The following is a 17,368-nucleotide window of genomic DNA, read 5'->3' as shown; positions in this document are numbered from 1 at the left end:
TTTGATGCTTTTGTCCAAGCATTCGCTTTCAGTGTGAGAGAAAACTGTAGCAGCACTGGATGTCTGACAGAAAAATATATCAGAGTATTTCCTCCTGGGCCCCGCCTCCTGGGTCCCGCCTCCTGTGTCCCGTCTCCTGGGTCCCGCCTCCTGGGTCCTGCCTCCTGGGCCCCGCCTCCTGGGCCCCGCCTCCTGGGTCCTACCTCCTGCCTCGGCCCTGCTGATGCCCTCCTCTCTATCTTCTTCTGTGTACATGGAATGTGGTTATCTGGATCGTGGTCCATGCCTACTACTCATTATATGAATAATTACTGTCATATGCATTGAATGTACGTTGTTCATTCTGGTCACATGACATATATTGCTTCTGTCCATCTGGGCAGAGGGATCCTCCTCTGTTTCTCTCCTGAAGGGTTCTTCCTTTTTCCCCCCTTTCTGTTTTTGTTTTGTTTTTCCTGATCCGATGGGGACAGGAATGTCGTATGTGTACAGATTGTAAAGCCCACTGAGGATAATTTGTAATTTGTGATTCTGGACTATACAAAATAAACTGAATTGAATTGTATAGCTGATCCCATACTATAGCATAGCATTGGTGGTGCAGGTAAAGGTTTTGAGGATACCACAATCACACCCACTGAGGATGGGCAGCCTTGTTGAAGACACAGTGGTGCTGGTGGGCCTGATCTCTGGTAACAGAGAGAAGACCTATGCAGAGAACTGATGTCAGGACGACAATCTCTCTGAATATCAGCAAGACTCAGGAGCTGGTAGTGGACTTTGGGAATGAGCAGGAGAGGAATTACCACCCTGTCAAGATCAACGTGGACAGCCTCTGATACCTCGGTGTTGGCATCACAGAGGAATAAGCGTGGTCCTCTCAAGTCAGAACCTTTGTGAAGAAAGCCTGTCAGCATCGGAGCGCGGAGGTGGCAGCCGGCCCAGGAGTTGGCCGTGGCAGCGGATATATAGGTGTATATAAGCCAGATGAAACCCACCAGGTCGCCAAACTTCAAGCGTGTCTTAAAGACATCAAAACCTGGATGACCTGCAACTTCCTGCTGCTGAACTCGGACAAGACTGAAGTTATTTTACTCGGCCCAGAACACCTCAGAAATCAAGTATCTGATGATATGGTTTCTCTGGATGGCATCGCTCTGGCATCTACCACCACCGTAAGGAATCTCTGAGTTATTTTTGACCAGGACCTGTCCTTTGGCTCTCACGTGAAACAGATCTCAAGGACCGCCTTTTTTCACCCACGGAACATCTCAAAGATCCGGCACATCCTGTCTCAAAACATTGATTCACGCATTTGTTACCTCAAGACTGGATTACTGTAACTGTGTATTATCAGACTGCTCCGGTAAATACCTTGGATCTCTCCAACTGATCCAGAATGCTGCAGCTCGTGTACTAACGAGGACGCGGAAGAGAGATCACATTACTCCTGTACTAGCTGCTCTCCACTGGCTTCCTGTAAGATCGAGAATCATATTTAAAATCCTTCTCCTTACCTACAAAGCCTTAACTGGTGATGCACCATCATATCTTAAGGACCTTATTGTGCCATATTACCCCACGAGAGCATTATGCTCACTGTATGCAGGGTTAATTGTGGTTCCCAGAGTGTTAAAAAGTAGGTTGGGGGCTAGAGCTTTCAGTTATCGGGCTCCTCTTCTGTGGAATCAGCTTCCACTTTCAGTTCGGGGGGCAGACACGGTCACCTCATTTAAGAGTAGACTTAAGACTTTCCTCTTTGATGGCGCTTATAGTTAGGGCTGTTTCAGGCTTATGGTTAGGGCTGGCTCAGGTTTGCCCTGGTCCAGCCCCTAGATATGGTGCTATAGGCCTAGACTGCTGGGGGACATCTTAGGATACACTGAGCTCCTCCTTTCCTTCTCTTCCTCTTTTGTAAAGCCCTCCGAGGCAAACTTGTATTTGTGATGTTGGGCTATATAAAATAAACTGAATTGAATTGAATATATAGGCACACACACAAACCTTAAACACAACATTGGGATTAATATAAATAATTGGATAATGAAAATCACCCCTGTCAGGTGAAATACATTTTAATTAAATATTCTGGATATTCTCATTCTATAATTACAATATTCATCAAGGTACTTTACATCTTTGTTTATGGGATCTTGAAGAGGACAATTTTGGACTTCGGTGATACGTTATCTCTGGCAAACGTTTAACTATCTATTTATTCCAAGTGGCACTTTAAAAAAAAAAATGTACACACTGCCACTTGATCAATTTGGGGGAAGGTTCAGATATGTATGTACCAGTGGCGGGTCGTGCGTTTTTGACCTAGGCCTTCAGTGCTATGTAGTCCACATCAGGTGCGGACTGGAAAAAAAAAGAGCTGCTGTCAGACCGACCCGCGCGTGTATTGAACACGGTGCGCTGCCCACTACACGCGCGTTCATACAGACTGTCATGTGTGGACAGCAGACGCTCACTCTGCTATATGGCCGATTTTTTTGTACTATTATGGGCATGGAGGGAGGTCACGCGGCCAGCAGCAACAACAACACTGTGGCTTGTTTATGATTAAATACGACTGCAAATGTAAAAAACAGTAACATAACCAGCGTTTCACTCACCAGATGCACATAACCCTCAGTAACCCTCAGTAACCCTCTGTGCGAAAGCCGTCATCAGTAAATCCACCAGCAAGTCTGTTTCTCAGGCCGCAGCCTGAGATTCTAGCTTCTAGGTTATAGCTTCTTCTTCTTCTCCTTCTTTCGTATGCCGCCCCACTGACCAATCACAGCGCATGTTAATGGTCATGCTGGGCCACTGACTAATCATATATCCACGCCATTTCGCAGGCTCTGGCAAACTAAAGATCTGATTGGTTGAAGTCCATGACAATCAACCACAACGTCCACACCCCGTGTATTTTAATCTGCATAGGCTTACACTGCTTTGCTCCCATAGAGACACAGGAGAAACAAATCAGATTGGATGAAACTCTCCTTCAAACCAGCTGCAGGCTGAAGGCAGAGCAACAGAGGAAGACAGGAGCTGTGCAATAAGAAAATAAGCTAATATGGAAAAATAATTATAATACATTTAGTGTATTTGTGAAAAACAATTACATTATAAAATAGCTATAGCTTTGTGATTCTGTTTAGGCCAGCAGAGAAGGCTTAGCAGGCCCTGACGGCCCACCACTGGTATGTACATGATATTAAATGATATTAAATTAAATTGGTGATCAGATCCCTCTGATTTATGTGTTTAACACTTGTCTACAAACCAGTTTTCTTAAGGAATAGCAATTAAGTTTAGAGCTGAAGTAGAGACATGTCCAAAATATATTTGAGTTTATTTGGAAACCATTACAGATGTGTTTACACCATAAAATGTCCCAATAACTACATGTTACAACTCTCTAATAACCAAATTGAAGGGCCCTTTATCAAAAAATGTCCTTTTTGAAAAAGGACGTGATTAAAACTCAACCTTAGAGCCACAGTATTGACTTGATAGTTTTAGAACAAGTACAGAATTAGGTCACATTCTCATGCTGATGTACTAAAGGTCATTAAGGAGGCTGAGCAAGTTTGAGCCTTTTTCTATTATCTGTGCAAATAGTACTTTTGCAATACTGACTAAATATGACAACAAATGCAATTAATTTAGCATTTTGCTTTTTGAGAACAAGGACAATGAGTTAAGTGTCCACATCGAGACTACAAGACCGTGAGTTGATGACGACACGGTCCTCTCCTCAGCGGGCTGATGTGTACAGTCTCCATCATGACTGTGATTGATTACATCTGCCTGAAGGCTGTATGTGAGTAAAGACACGGCTCTCCTCTTTCCATGGCAATATTGGATCAGCATGCAGACATTTGATGATGATAATCCATCCAGAGTCAGGGACCACCTGTTCATTCCTTTCTGCTGCTCTGCTCTCTGCTGCTCTCTGCTGGACAAACTAACAGGATCAAAGGTCTCCACACAAGTCACCACACTGCATATAGACAAAAAGGCGCATGAGAGACCGTGAATAACTCAAGCTGAATTATACATAAAAAACAACTGGATCATCAAAACAGCATTATGAGCAGTATTTTCATAGCAGTAGTGGAGATGGAACCAGTTTGAACTACGTTAGATACAAATGGCTTGTTTATTCAATGGATAATATTTAAGTTATTGATTACTTAAAATCTAAATCTGGTCAGAAACTAACTAACTACAGTACAGTAGTAAGTCGCAGTAGTAAAAAGTACAATATTTCCATCTGAAATATTGTGGAGTAAAAGAATGAAGTGGCATGAAATGGATACAACGTAAAGTAATTAGTTTAGTTCCCATCACTTGCTGGTCGAGTGAGACGTTCATGTCACAGATGCAGAGGGACAAGGAAGATCGATTCCAAACAATAACCTCAGGACAAATAACATCTCAAAAGAATGCGTGAGAAGAAGGGAGGTCGCATGCTTGGGTTTGCAAAGGCCCGATCACTCAACTTTTTGCTGATTTTAGGAGAGACCCAATAGTAAAAGTCAGACGTTATTTCACTTGGCCCTCCAAAAAGAGAAATGTGGACAGCTTTACCTGGGCCCTATTCTTCGTACCTGGTTTACTGAGTTAGCCGGATAATATTCAGGATAAGATGACGCAGGTCAGGCTTTTCGGTTCTTCAAAGCAAGTTTAGAAAAATCACCATAGCAACACATTGAAATCCCTTAACCTGCTCCAGAGCAGGTTTACTGAAATTCACTGGATAAGCTGGCCACTCCCACCGGAAAAAAAATGCAGCTCCCTTCCTCATTGATGAAGGAGCAATATTAGTTATATTAGTTTTATAGGGAGAGAGTTCTTCCAGATCGCCAAGATCCGTTCTCACATCATCATGACTTCCTGTACGAGCGCTATCGATTCTGCCGACAAGGAATCATTTATTTACAAGACGTCCTCGAGTCGTACATTAAACACCACAGCGCAGCAGAGCATCGCTCGTCTCACAGACTATATGCAGACTGGATCACAGTGTCTCACAGAGTGTATGCAGACTGGATCACAGTGTCTCACAGAGTGTATGCAGACTGGATCACAGTGTCTCACAGACGGGATCGCAGCCTTGAGCTTTTTTGCAAGTGGTACATGTTTGTACAGTGTCGGCGATGCGGAGAACATCGGGAAATCTCTTGCATGGCGTGCTGTTTGTAACATTTATTAAGCGCTTAAGAAACTTATGGATGTGTTGAAAGCATTCATAATTATATGGCAGTGTTATTAGTACACCATACGATACCATTATTGTAGAACATGATTAAGGTACTGATCCGCCCATACACGTATTCAAACTCCTAGTTATATGGTAATCTACACATACATGTATATACACATAAATGATACATTTGCACATATATCCTCAAAAGTATATATTTATTTGTATACTACTGCCAGCAGGCACATTTAAATAAATAGAATCTGATTGATTTGGGTGATGAGGCACTTAAAATTAGCTGATACATTTTTCCACCACTTACTCATTTAACTTGATATTTTGTGATGCTTATGTGACTCTAGCCAGCGGAGGCGGTGTTAAGATGCATTCTCAACGGGAAGTGTTGGGAATATTCGCTACGCTTTGGATGTGAACACACCATTAGACTTTGCCAAGATTATGGATTTAAATTCAACATATGTAGTCATGATCATCTCCTGCTCCTCCACGGAGAGTGAGAGTGATGGAGCTGATGAGGTGGGTGTGGCTAACAGGTGAGAGTGATGGAGCTGATGAGGTGGGTGTGGCTAACAGGTGAGATTGATGGAGCTGATGAGGTGGGTGTGGCTAACAGGTGAGAGTGATGGAGCTGATGAGGTGGGTGTGGCAAACAGGTGAGATTGATGGAGCTGATGAGGTAGGTGTGGCTAACAGGTGAGAGTGATGGACCTGATGAGGTGGGTGTGCCTAACAGGTGAGAGTGATGGAGATGATGAGGTAGGTGTGACTAACAGGTAAGAGTGATGGAGCTGATGAGGTGGGTGTGGCTAACAGGTGAGAGTGATGGAGCTGATGAGGTGGGTGTGGCTAACAGGTGAGATTGAATGAGCTGAGGAGGTGGGTGTGGCTAACAGGTGAGAGTGAATGAGCTGATTAGGTGGGTGTAGCTAACAGGTAAGAGTGATGTAGCTGATGAGGTGGGTGTGGCTAACAGGTGAGAGTGATGGAGCTTATGAGGTGGGTGTGACTAACAGGTGAGAGTGATGGAGCTGATGAGGTGGGTGTGGCTAACAGGTGAGATTGAATGAGCTGAGGAGGTGGGTGTGGCTAACAGGTGAGAGTGAATGAGCTGATTAGGTGGGTGTGACAAACAGGTGGAGAGTGATTGACCTGATGAGGTGGGTGTGACTAACAGGTGAGAGTGAATGAGCTGATTAGGTGGGTGTGGCTAACAGGTGAGATTGAATGAGCTGAGGAGGTGAGTGTGACTAACAGGTGAGAGTGAATGAGCTGATTAGGTGGGTGTGGCTAACAGGTGAGAATGAATGAGCTGATTAGGTGGGTGTGGCTAACAGGTGAGATTGAATGAGCTGAGGAGGTGGGTGTGGCTAACAGGTGGAGAGTGATTGACCTGATGAGGTGGGTGTGACTAACAGGTGAGAGTGATGGACCGGATGAGGTGGGTGTGGCTAACAAGTGGAGAGTGATTGACCTGATGAGGTGGGTGTGACTAACAGGTGAGAGTGATGGACCGGATGAGGTGGGTGTGGCTAACAAGTGAGAGTGATGAAGCTGATGAGGTGGGTGTGGCTAACAGGTGAGAGCGATGGAGCTGATTAGGTGGGTGTGACTAACAGGTGAGAGTAAATGAGCTGAGGAGGTGGGTGTGACTAACAGGTGAGAGTGAATGAGCTGAGGAGGTGGGTTTGACTACAGACCCGGCGCTATGGGCGGGCCTTGGGGGGCCGGGCCCGCCCTCGGACTCGGCTGGGCCCGCCCTGGACAGACAAGCCTGTCAATCACTTATCACACGTAAAAAAAAAACGCAACTCTCTGTCGCCGGCGACAGGAGCTGTCACAGGAGGTAATATGTAAACATGATGCAAAACTAAGATTACCGTAACTCCTCGAATACGCCATCGACGTAATTCCAACGGACTCTGAACGTTAAGAAGCGTAGCTTTCCAATGCCATGCGGTACATTACCGTAATGGTATAGAAAAACGGCGACCGAGCTTGTCTGTGGGGGAGGGGTGGAAGAGAGCAGGGCAGAGCAGCAGAGAGCAGGGAAGAGAGTTTGACTGGCTTTTCACTGCCTTTTGAGTGGTGTTTTCTTTGGAAAAAATATGTTGTGGTTGTAAATAATAGTATTAGTATAGTTTCTGAGAGTTCTGCCACTTGCTGGCCCACCTAAACTCCTCACTAAAGGCCACTTTTCTGTCCACACAAACACAAAGAAGGACAGTGGGAAAAGTACAGGCAGAAAGTCATTTTGGGGAGGAAACAGTGTACTAGTTGCCTCTAAAAGCCTTCTGGATGTTTGAGGAGGGCAATAATGGGTTCTGTCTTCAGCTGGACCGGAACTGCTTCAGGGAGATAAACAAATCTCTGAAACGCCTGAACATGGACACATATAAAAGCCTATAACATGGACATTGAATGCTCTATGCAAACAAAACTGTTTGAGAAGATGTAAAATAGGTTACATTTCATTTCTGTAAAAAAAAAAAAAAGTTGACCAAAAAGTTTTGGTCATGTTAATTTTCAATTGTTTAGTAGAGAGATATGATACAAATTCAAATACATTTCTTAACCTTTTACACAGTGTTTTAAGCCTTTATAACATATAATAATGACAAATACTTGCCAGATTTTTACATTTCTCCTGAAAAAAGGAGCAAAATCATTTTGATCACAGACAGTCGATGCTCCACAAATGAAAGGCCAACCTGATTATGCTTTGGAGAAGGACTTAACAAAGAAGTTCAGGAGTGAATGGAGGGACACTGTCCTACGCAGATTTCCCTTGGCGGCCAACCGTCGTCTCCCGCTCTACTAATGGTGAGTTATCTGGTTTCATCCAGCCTGCTGGCCCTATGGATGAGGCTAAATGATTGGTTGTAGGCCTATGTGTTTGTTCTTTCTTGGAAAAACAAACAAACAAACATGTTCTGCAAAGCAATGTCGTCTTAATTTCTGTTGTAGGCTAGCTGTTGGTAGGCCCTTTTCGTCGTTGCTGCATGCTGCGCTCCGCTCTGTTTCGGACAAACACCGGACAGTGTGTTGTTGTTGAGTGTGTTGTTATCGTTATTGTTGTTGTTAATGTTGTTGCTGGATGTGTTAGCCTAATCATTTTACACCTTTTTAGGCCTATTTTTTTTAAATGTCTTGTTGTGGCTGAATCTGCTATCTGCTGATCTTTCAATACAATATATTGTGGGACTTATGTGTTGCTTGATTGCTATGTTGATTGATTGCCATAGGCCTACGGTTCATGTCTAATTCTATTGGGTAGGCTACCTGCTCAGCTGGCCTATTCATTAGCTTGTGAGATTCTAAATAATACCGTCTGTCACCTTTTTGTGCCGGAGTTCGATTATAGGTGAAAAGTTTTACTACTATGCTACCATAGGCTGTAAAAAAAAAAAAGTGCCCCCTCCCAAAGCAACGTAAGGCCCTCCCGTAAATCAGTGCCTGGCGCCGGGCCTGCGTGACTAACAGGTGAGAGTGATGGAGCTGATGAGGTGGGTGTGACGAACAGGTGAGAGTGATGGAGCTGATGAGCCAATCATGTCAATGCTGTCAAACTTAAAACGGTTCCTCTTTCTGCAGTCTGAACCCACGCAGGTGGAATAATCCTTTATACTCAAGGCATCACTCCCCCGTTTCCAGATCCCGCCAGAAGATCACCACTGTAAGGGACCTATATAAGGCAACTCATATAAGCTAATACTTGTGGATACATATCAATACATGACTAATACTAGTTTTGTTTGAACCAGCAAACTTTCTTGCACCACAACTCCATATCTTGAGTTGTTATAGCCGTTATTCCTGGTCTTCATCTCTTTCATCGCCTCTTAAACACCTATCAGGCTCATCATTTTAATATTCAATATTTTCACTATTCCAACTTTTTCAGTGTCGAACAATCGTTGCGGTTCATTTTGAAATCCTTTTCCTTATCTACTGCAGTGTTCTCAGAACAGGCCTCCATGGTGTATTGCTTCTCAGAAACAAACACAGTGTGATACAATCCAACACAAAAGCCCTGCTACCTTTGCAAAGGTACATCCATCAGAAACACTGAACCCATGAAGTGCAACCTGAATCGTGACCACAGAGTTGAATCAACATGGCAAAAACAGTGTTGTTATTACAAGCTTAGTATTTGTGTCAATATATTTCACTGCAATATACTGACACATGTTGCCTTTAGGATAGTGCAGAAACTGTATGCAATCATGGTGAGTGTAGAATATTGTAGACTGCTCCTTAGGTTATGTTTACTTTAATTCCATTATTTTTTAGACATTTGGGTCTAAGAGAGGGTCGTTCCCTCTCTCTCAGAATAGTTCAGATGTAATGATACTCACCATTGTATCAGAGGCGTCAGCAGTCATGGGTCCAGCAGTGTGAAAAGTTCGACAAGAAACAAAACAAAAGGTTAGCACAGAATCAGCATTACACACAAATAGTATTTCTACTGAGTTATTGTTTATCCTCACGTTGTTTTTCTAACAATCCTTCCTCAACTCCCCGAGAGGGAACTTTTTTTGTGCATCATCATCATCATCATCATCATCATCATTTCCCAAACCATCAAGGCGCGTGACTCGCTCTGCAGCCGTGTTCGGTCTCCCTAAAATTGTATCTGCCTAATATTTGTATCATCGTCATTGCATTATTATTAATACGTCCAAGATGAAGCATTTCTGGACAATAAACTTCTTCTACCCCTAAGTGTGTTTCGGGTAGAAGATATAAGTGAACACAGTGTATACCTCTGAGTATAGACATGCATCACATAGCTGACAGATAGTCCTGCTGTAATTCCTCTTCTTCCTTCTTCATGAAAAATGTAAAATCACTTGACCACTGAAGACCAGTGAGGGTGTAATATACCAGCTACCCTTCAGTGGGCTGTGGTCGCTTCAACCAGGAGGGAGTCTCATTAAGGGACTGCTCTGGGCTGTAGTCCTGAAATACGGTGCAAACCAAAGGAAAAGCAACATTTCCAGGTGCAAACGGAAATGGGTAGGACCACCACGTGTGACCACAGCTATTGGTCTAAAGTGGCCCCAGCTAAGTGCAACATGGAAAAGAGGATGAATACATTATTAGTAGGAAAAATACGGATCAGCAGAGGAAGTTTTAACACGGTGCAGTGATGAATGATCACTGCACCGTGTTAAAACATCGATGATCATTTCACCGGTCAAAAGGGTTATACACAAAATATGGGCAGCGGAGAAATTTCAGAAGAAGGGCTGATTCTAGAATGTAGAAAATCGGTGCAAATATATCTGAGCGCAAGCATATAGTGTGAGCAGAAGCAGAGCAAATCCAAGAACACGCAACGGCTATTTGAGTGCGAGGACAGGCATGCTCTCTATCCAACACGAGGACAACAGCTCCATAGAGGGACACCGCTCAACCTGTATCAAGGCAGTCAAGTAACTCGAGCTGAAGAGAGCTCATCATCAGCACTGGGCTTTCATCATAAGCACCAACAATAAATCATATTTCTGCTCAGTCACACTCACAGGATTCCTGTTCTTACGTAAACTTGTAAGGGATATAGAAGCGTGCACAGGCATGAGACACAGACCTGCTGCCTATGCCTGTCAGAACTGGGTGAGTGACACACTGTGCGTGAGTGACAACCACTGTGCGTAAGTGACACACACTGTCTGTGAGTGACACACACTGTGCGTGAGTGACACACACTGTCTGTGAGTGACACACACTGTGCGTGAGTGACAACCACTGTCTGTGAGTGACACACACTGTCTGTGAGTGACACACACTGTCTGTGAGTGACACACACTGTCTGTGAGTGACACACACTGTCTGTGAGTGACACACACTGTGCGTGAGTGACACACACTGTGCGTGAGTGACACACACTGTCTGTGAGTGACACACACTGTGCGTGAGTGACACACACTGTCTGTGAGTGACACACACTGTGCGTGAGTGACACACACTGTCTGTGAGTGACACACACTGTCTGTGAGTGACACACACTGTGCGTGAGTGACACACACTGTGCGTGAGTGACACACACTGTGCGTGAGTGACACACACTGTCTGTGAGTGACACACACTGTCTGTGAGTGACACACACTGTCTGTGAGTGACACACACTGTCTGTGAGTGACACACACTGTCTGTGAGTGACACACACTGTCTGTGAGTGACACACACTGTGCGTGAGTGACACACACTGTGCGTGAGTGACACACACTGTGCGTGAGTGACACACACTGTGCGTGAGTGACACACACTGTGCGTGAGTGACACACACTGTCTGTGAGTGACACACACAGTGTGTGAGTGACACATCCTGCCGTCCAATCACAGAGAAGGACTGAGACGTTGATCATCTGCTGGAACCACTGTCCAGCTGCACACTACACTAATTTCAATATAAACATAACACAGTTTAGAATTACCTTAAATGTTGGAGAAAAAAATGTAACCACCAAATTACACTGCAATTCTTAATGTTGAGTTATATCATTCTGTTTAGAACATATGCGTGGTTCATAAGGACATGTCATAATGTGGCCTTTGCTCTGGCAAAACTATGATTTGGCCGATTTCTCAGTTTAGCTCACTGAGGTTCAGTAACTCTGCAGCTGTAAGATGAGACAACAATGCATTCACTACATATACGTTACTGTAATAGAGACTGCAACAGAGCCAATAAACACACTAATGAATAAATATAAACTTGAACCGGACAAATAGCAATTGTAATGCTCATTAGATCTACAATATTTCTACAAAATGCTTCTCCATTAAAAACAAAATCTTAGACAGGTTGCCTCCAAACTCCTGCAGCAGTTGCATATTCATAGTATAACAGCTGCAGTTAGATATGAAGCAGCGCAGAAGGCTGCAGTAGCCGGTACAGCACCTGAGAGCCGGCGGCCCTGCTCCTCTTCCCCGCTGACTGGTGTCGGTCTTTTCATCCGCCTCCGCTGGTTGGATTTCAGCTCAAATCACATCCACGCCGGTCCGCAGGAGGAGCCGCTGAGGAGGGGAGGAGGGGGGGATGAGGGGGGATGAAGGGAGGAGGAGGAGGGGAGGAGGGCTCCGGGAAATGCTGCGTCAAGCTGCCTCTGGTCTACCGGGAACAGGACGGCCTCAAGGCGGAAGCTGCATCCTGTCTCACGGATCATAGAGGTGTGTCATGATAAGTATACACATATTACACTACTTATGACTATACATATACTTAATTTCGTTGTATGTTTTTACAATGACAATAAATATCCTTACCTTACCTTACCTATTAGGAAACACCATACAATGATATATTACAGTATTACCAGCTAGCCTGATTCAATTTGCAATACAATTATGCATAGTTATTATGTGATCTTTGAATTAAATCATTTAATTCTAATTGAATTGATTGAATTGTATTGGCTTGAGACACAGCAGCTTTCAAGGATCTACAATGTGAATGTGTCTTCATCAGAGAGGCGTCAAGACTCTCAACCAGAACATGTTTATGTTCTAAATTATTGTTAAATTGTTCTGAAGATGTGTTAGTGATGTTTGTGACGTGTTTTCTGTACTTGTAAGTAAAGTTTATTTATATTGCACTCATCACAGACAGAGGTCACAAAGCGCTGTACAGGGGTCAAGGAAAACACGTCAATTAAACCTGATTGACAATAACAGTAATATGTGTTACATTGTTTAAGTTGAACATGGTTTACTGAACTGATGCTTTACCCAACCTAGTGTCTTAGTTTGCATTCTCAACGTTAAGCTTGTGTTCACAGCGACCGCAGTGGATCCACCTGCTGGATATCCATACGCTATAAGTGATGCAAAGAACCCTGAGCCAGCGACCTGTTGGCATGACAACAAGGTGGGATATGCTGCATTACATTCAGGACTATATTATTTCACACACACTCCATATCATCATTTAGCTGACGCTTTTATCCAAAGCGACTTTCAACACATTCCGTAGAACAGCTGGGGACATTTGGGGTTAAGGGTCGTGCCCAGGACACATGGACATGGGCTACCAGAGCCGGGGATCGAACCGCCGATCCTATGACTGAAGGACAAACCTGCTCACCACTGTGCCCATCATCTGTGTAACATACTGTATATGCAGCCTGGTGTAATGGCTTGACAAACTGGCTGCTGAGTGCCACTCAGACCACATTCTAGATGATCTGGCTGCCGTCCAGTCTGTAGCTAGTGGAGCTGAGGGGAGCCGGACTGCAGCATCCATCAACAGCATCCACCCTACCTAACCCCGTCGATACGGAGCGCTTCCGGGCCCCGGACCTACGCTTAAAAAAAATCCACCCTACAAAGTCCCTGCTGTCATACGGGGATTTGTTTGCCGCTTGACCTGCCGAGAGAGAGCAGTCAAGAGAACCCCGCTTCTAGGCTTAGAGAAAACCCTACACATCTAAAGAAATACCTTCACCGCTGCTAAGAGATCTCAAGTAAGAGGATATGGTCTGGGCAGAGATAGGTCATAGTGTCTTTACCATGTTAGTGTGTATTTTAGAGCCTGCAGAGTGCCGTTAAGTGTTGTGTAACATAACTGCTGTAATAGTGTTGTTCCACACTGCTGAGCTCTGTTGGGTTTAAACCAATAAAGTCAGTACACTGTTCTTTATGGTGGGGCCCCTGTGTTCGTTACTTTTAAGTAGTAATCTTGTAATGTAGATGTTTGTTGATTTAAAATACTATTGACTTTGATCAGTATTGTTAGAGATAAATAAACGTCATATTTTAAGGGGCAGTTTCTGTGATTATTTTGTGATGTGTTGTGATAAAAGCTGGATGTTATAGTCAGTGCTCAAATTCAACCTTCACTGTTCACTCCCAATGTGGAATAGTTCTCTACCCTGTTATTGGTAATATATGTTAATAATCCTATTGATATTAATGATTGTATTAATATATATTTATACTTTTATTAATATCAAAAATGACATGTTTATGCTTGTTAATAGCCAAACACACTCCTGTCAGATCCCAACACTTTTATTTTTAGTGAAGCTTGTCCTTCTATGTGAGAAAAGATCATTTTGCTGATACAAAATACATCTTTTATTACAGATGATAGCCCATTGTAGTGTCCATTTGTCCAAGCAATCAAAAACAAACATAAACCAAAGGGCCACTGACGGACCATATATATGTATGTGGATTACACAGGCAAACGAATGCATTGTCCATGCAGGATTCTGTTTTTCTCATAATTTATCTAACAAAATAAAACAAGCAAACAAACAAAAGAACAAAGGAACTATTGCTGCCTCTCCTCCTCTGCTCCTCCCAGGTGCTTGCTGGTCGTGCACCTGCCCACTCCTATATATAACCCAAGGTGCCCTAATTCAAGAACAAACAAACAAGCCAAGTATACATAGACAACAACAAAAGATTATTAAAGTAAACAAAAAAGTATTAAAGAAAAAGCTATCCTAATAAATCAAACAAATCTAACCTAAATAAGCAAACATCTAGAATAATTAACCAATACTCGTGAAGGCCATGAAGGCTCACCACAGACCCTTTGGATGTGTTTTGTGGACGGGTGGACCACCCACATGGATCAGGTAGGCTACCAACCGCCCACTCACTGGAATCAATAAGAGGGTATCAAATAAAATGAAGACAAAGGAATATGAAATGAATAGAGGGAAAGACAATAGCATATATGATCTTAATTATTATTACTATTTCATCTACCATCTACCTAACAGTTAGTTTGCCACCATGGCAAACCAGTTGGCCACAATAGGAAATGTACAGACCCCAACATTTCTATAACAAGAAATTGTGGCTGATCTCATTCCCCATATTTACACAGCTGAGGGAACACCTCTTTCTTACTATATTGAAGGGACAGGCCTGTTTGGTGTCTTGGTGGCTCCGTCAGCCCCATGGGGCCCAAGAATGATGTGTGCACATGAAACTCTTCTTTGAGAAAATCTTTGATTATTCATTAGTTTGCAGTTTTTACTGCAAATCCACAGGCATGTTGGAGAAACACTAATAAGAGTTCATACAGTTTCATGAGAAATCACACACCAATTTAAAGTTATCTCTCTACTAATAACCCCCTTAATACCAACCCTCTCTGTGTCTTGGGTAACTAGAGTAAAGGAGCAGTGTGTAGCAGAAGTGTTGGCGGGAACATAGCAGTCCAGCTTCCTGTTGAAGAGAAGGGCTCATTCTAAGGTAATGAATAGAACAAGCATTCTAGTTGCAGGTGATAATAGACTGATGAAAATGTAGTTATAAATACTATATCAGAAAAGACATTTGCAGTTAATTAATTTAACAAAAACTACAAAACCTGCAGTGAACTCTCCTTCTGAGTCTGAAACAGCCAGACTGAAGCCTGCAGATCCACTATACTGTTGATTCTCCTGCTCATGAGGCTGCTGCTGTGCTGTTTCATCTCACGTTCACAGCTGTTGTTTTTGGGGCATGATAACAGTGAGCACAACTACGGTTTCTATTTTCAGCTACAGTAACCAGATGAACGTGCAGTGTATCTATAAAAATAGACTGTTTATTGGGCCAAAAGCAAAAGTGCAAGAGAAGAATAACACTTCTATCTTAGTCAGGTGGTTACAGTGAAAAAACAAAACAATACATTTACAGAAGTATAACATTGTGTTAAACAAGTGGCATAAATTATAGTACAAAACTGTACACAGTCTTACAGTATTTACATAACATATTTCCAAATACCAAATCCATCCTTCTTTTATCTTAAATATACAGTAATAATAGTAACAGCAATTCTTCAGTCCCTTTATCCGCTTTTCTTTCCTCCATAGGTTTTCAGACCATGATGTAAAAATGGAGAACCAAGTGTCAAGTATGATGACTCTGAACTGGACTGATCAGCAGTCAGCAATCTACATCCAGCCTCTGAGGTCAGTGTCAGAGAATAAAAGATGATATCATATCCAACTGAAATGAATTCACTGTTTTGTCTTACATTATACATATCTGCTCTGTGAAGCACTCGTCCTGTGTTTGCCTTTGAGAAAAAAATATTGAAACCAATTTATATAATATATTTTGGGGTTTTGCTTTCATTTCTCATACTTTCCATCAGCATAGATTGAGCCCTTATGTCAATGCAGCCATCAACTCTTACATGAAGCTACAAATGTTGAACCAAGTCATTCTTTTGAAGTCACAACAAGGTCGTGTCTATGCACTCCAGTGCCAAGACATGACGGGCAAGTCCAGAGTCAAGTCCCAAGTCAAGACAGGCAAGTCCTAGTCATGTCCCAAGTCAAGACAGGCAAGTCATATTCATGTCCCAAGTCAAGACAGGCAAGTCCTAGTCATGTCCCAAATCCAGACAGGCAAGTCATATTCATGTCCCAAGTCAAGACAGGCAAGTCCTAGTCATGTCCCAAATCCAGACAGGCAAGTCCTATTCAAGCCCCCATGTCATGATAGGAAAGTCCTAGTCATGTCCCAAGTCAAGACAGGCAAGTCCTAGTCAAGTGCAAGATCAAGACAGGCTAGTCCAGTTCCGGAACCCGGACATTCCGGAACCCTGACATTCAGGAACGAAAACATTCCGGTACCCAGACATTACGGAACCTGGACATTACGGAACCCGGACATTATGGAACAGAACCCGGACATTGGGGAACACAAACATTACGGAATCCGGATGGATATTCCAGAATTGATTCAAGTCGAAGTCATGTGACTTGAGTCTACAAGTCAGTAAAGCTGTAATGTCAGTGTTCTATCTATCATAGACGGATAAGCTCAGAGCACCAATGCCCAATGTCATTAGCATTTTATCTAATTTTAATGAATGTTGCTGGATTCTCTGAGCTTTATGACTTTACCAACGATAGTAACCAAAAAAAAGGCAGTACAGAGCGCCTCAAGTTTTCAACTTGTACAACATGATCCATCTAATCAGGGCCTTACAGTCAGCTAGACACCATCACGCTCAGGGGGATGAGTGGTCGTCCAGTAACCGGTAACAGGTGGCTGGTTCGATCCCCAGTCCCCCCATAGTTCACATGTCGAAGTGTCCCTGAGCAAGACACTGAACAGCCCACTGCTCCTTAACCAAGGATGGGTCAAATGCAGAGAAGAATTTCCCCAAGTAATAAAGGATCATTT

Source organism: Taurulus bubalis, assembly GCF_910589615.1.
Source record: "Taurulus bubalis genome assembly, chromosome: 16".
Lineage (NCBI taxonomy): Eukaryota > Metazoa > Chordata > Actinopteri > Perciformes > Cottidae > Taurulus > Taurulus bubalis.
Note: the sequence above shows the minus strand (reverse complement) of the source record.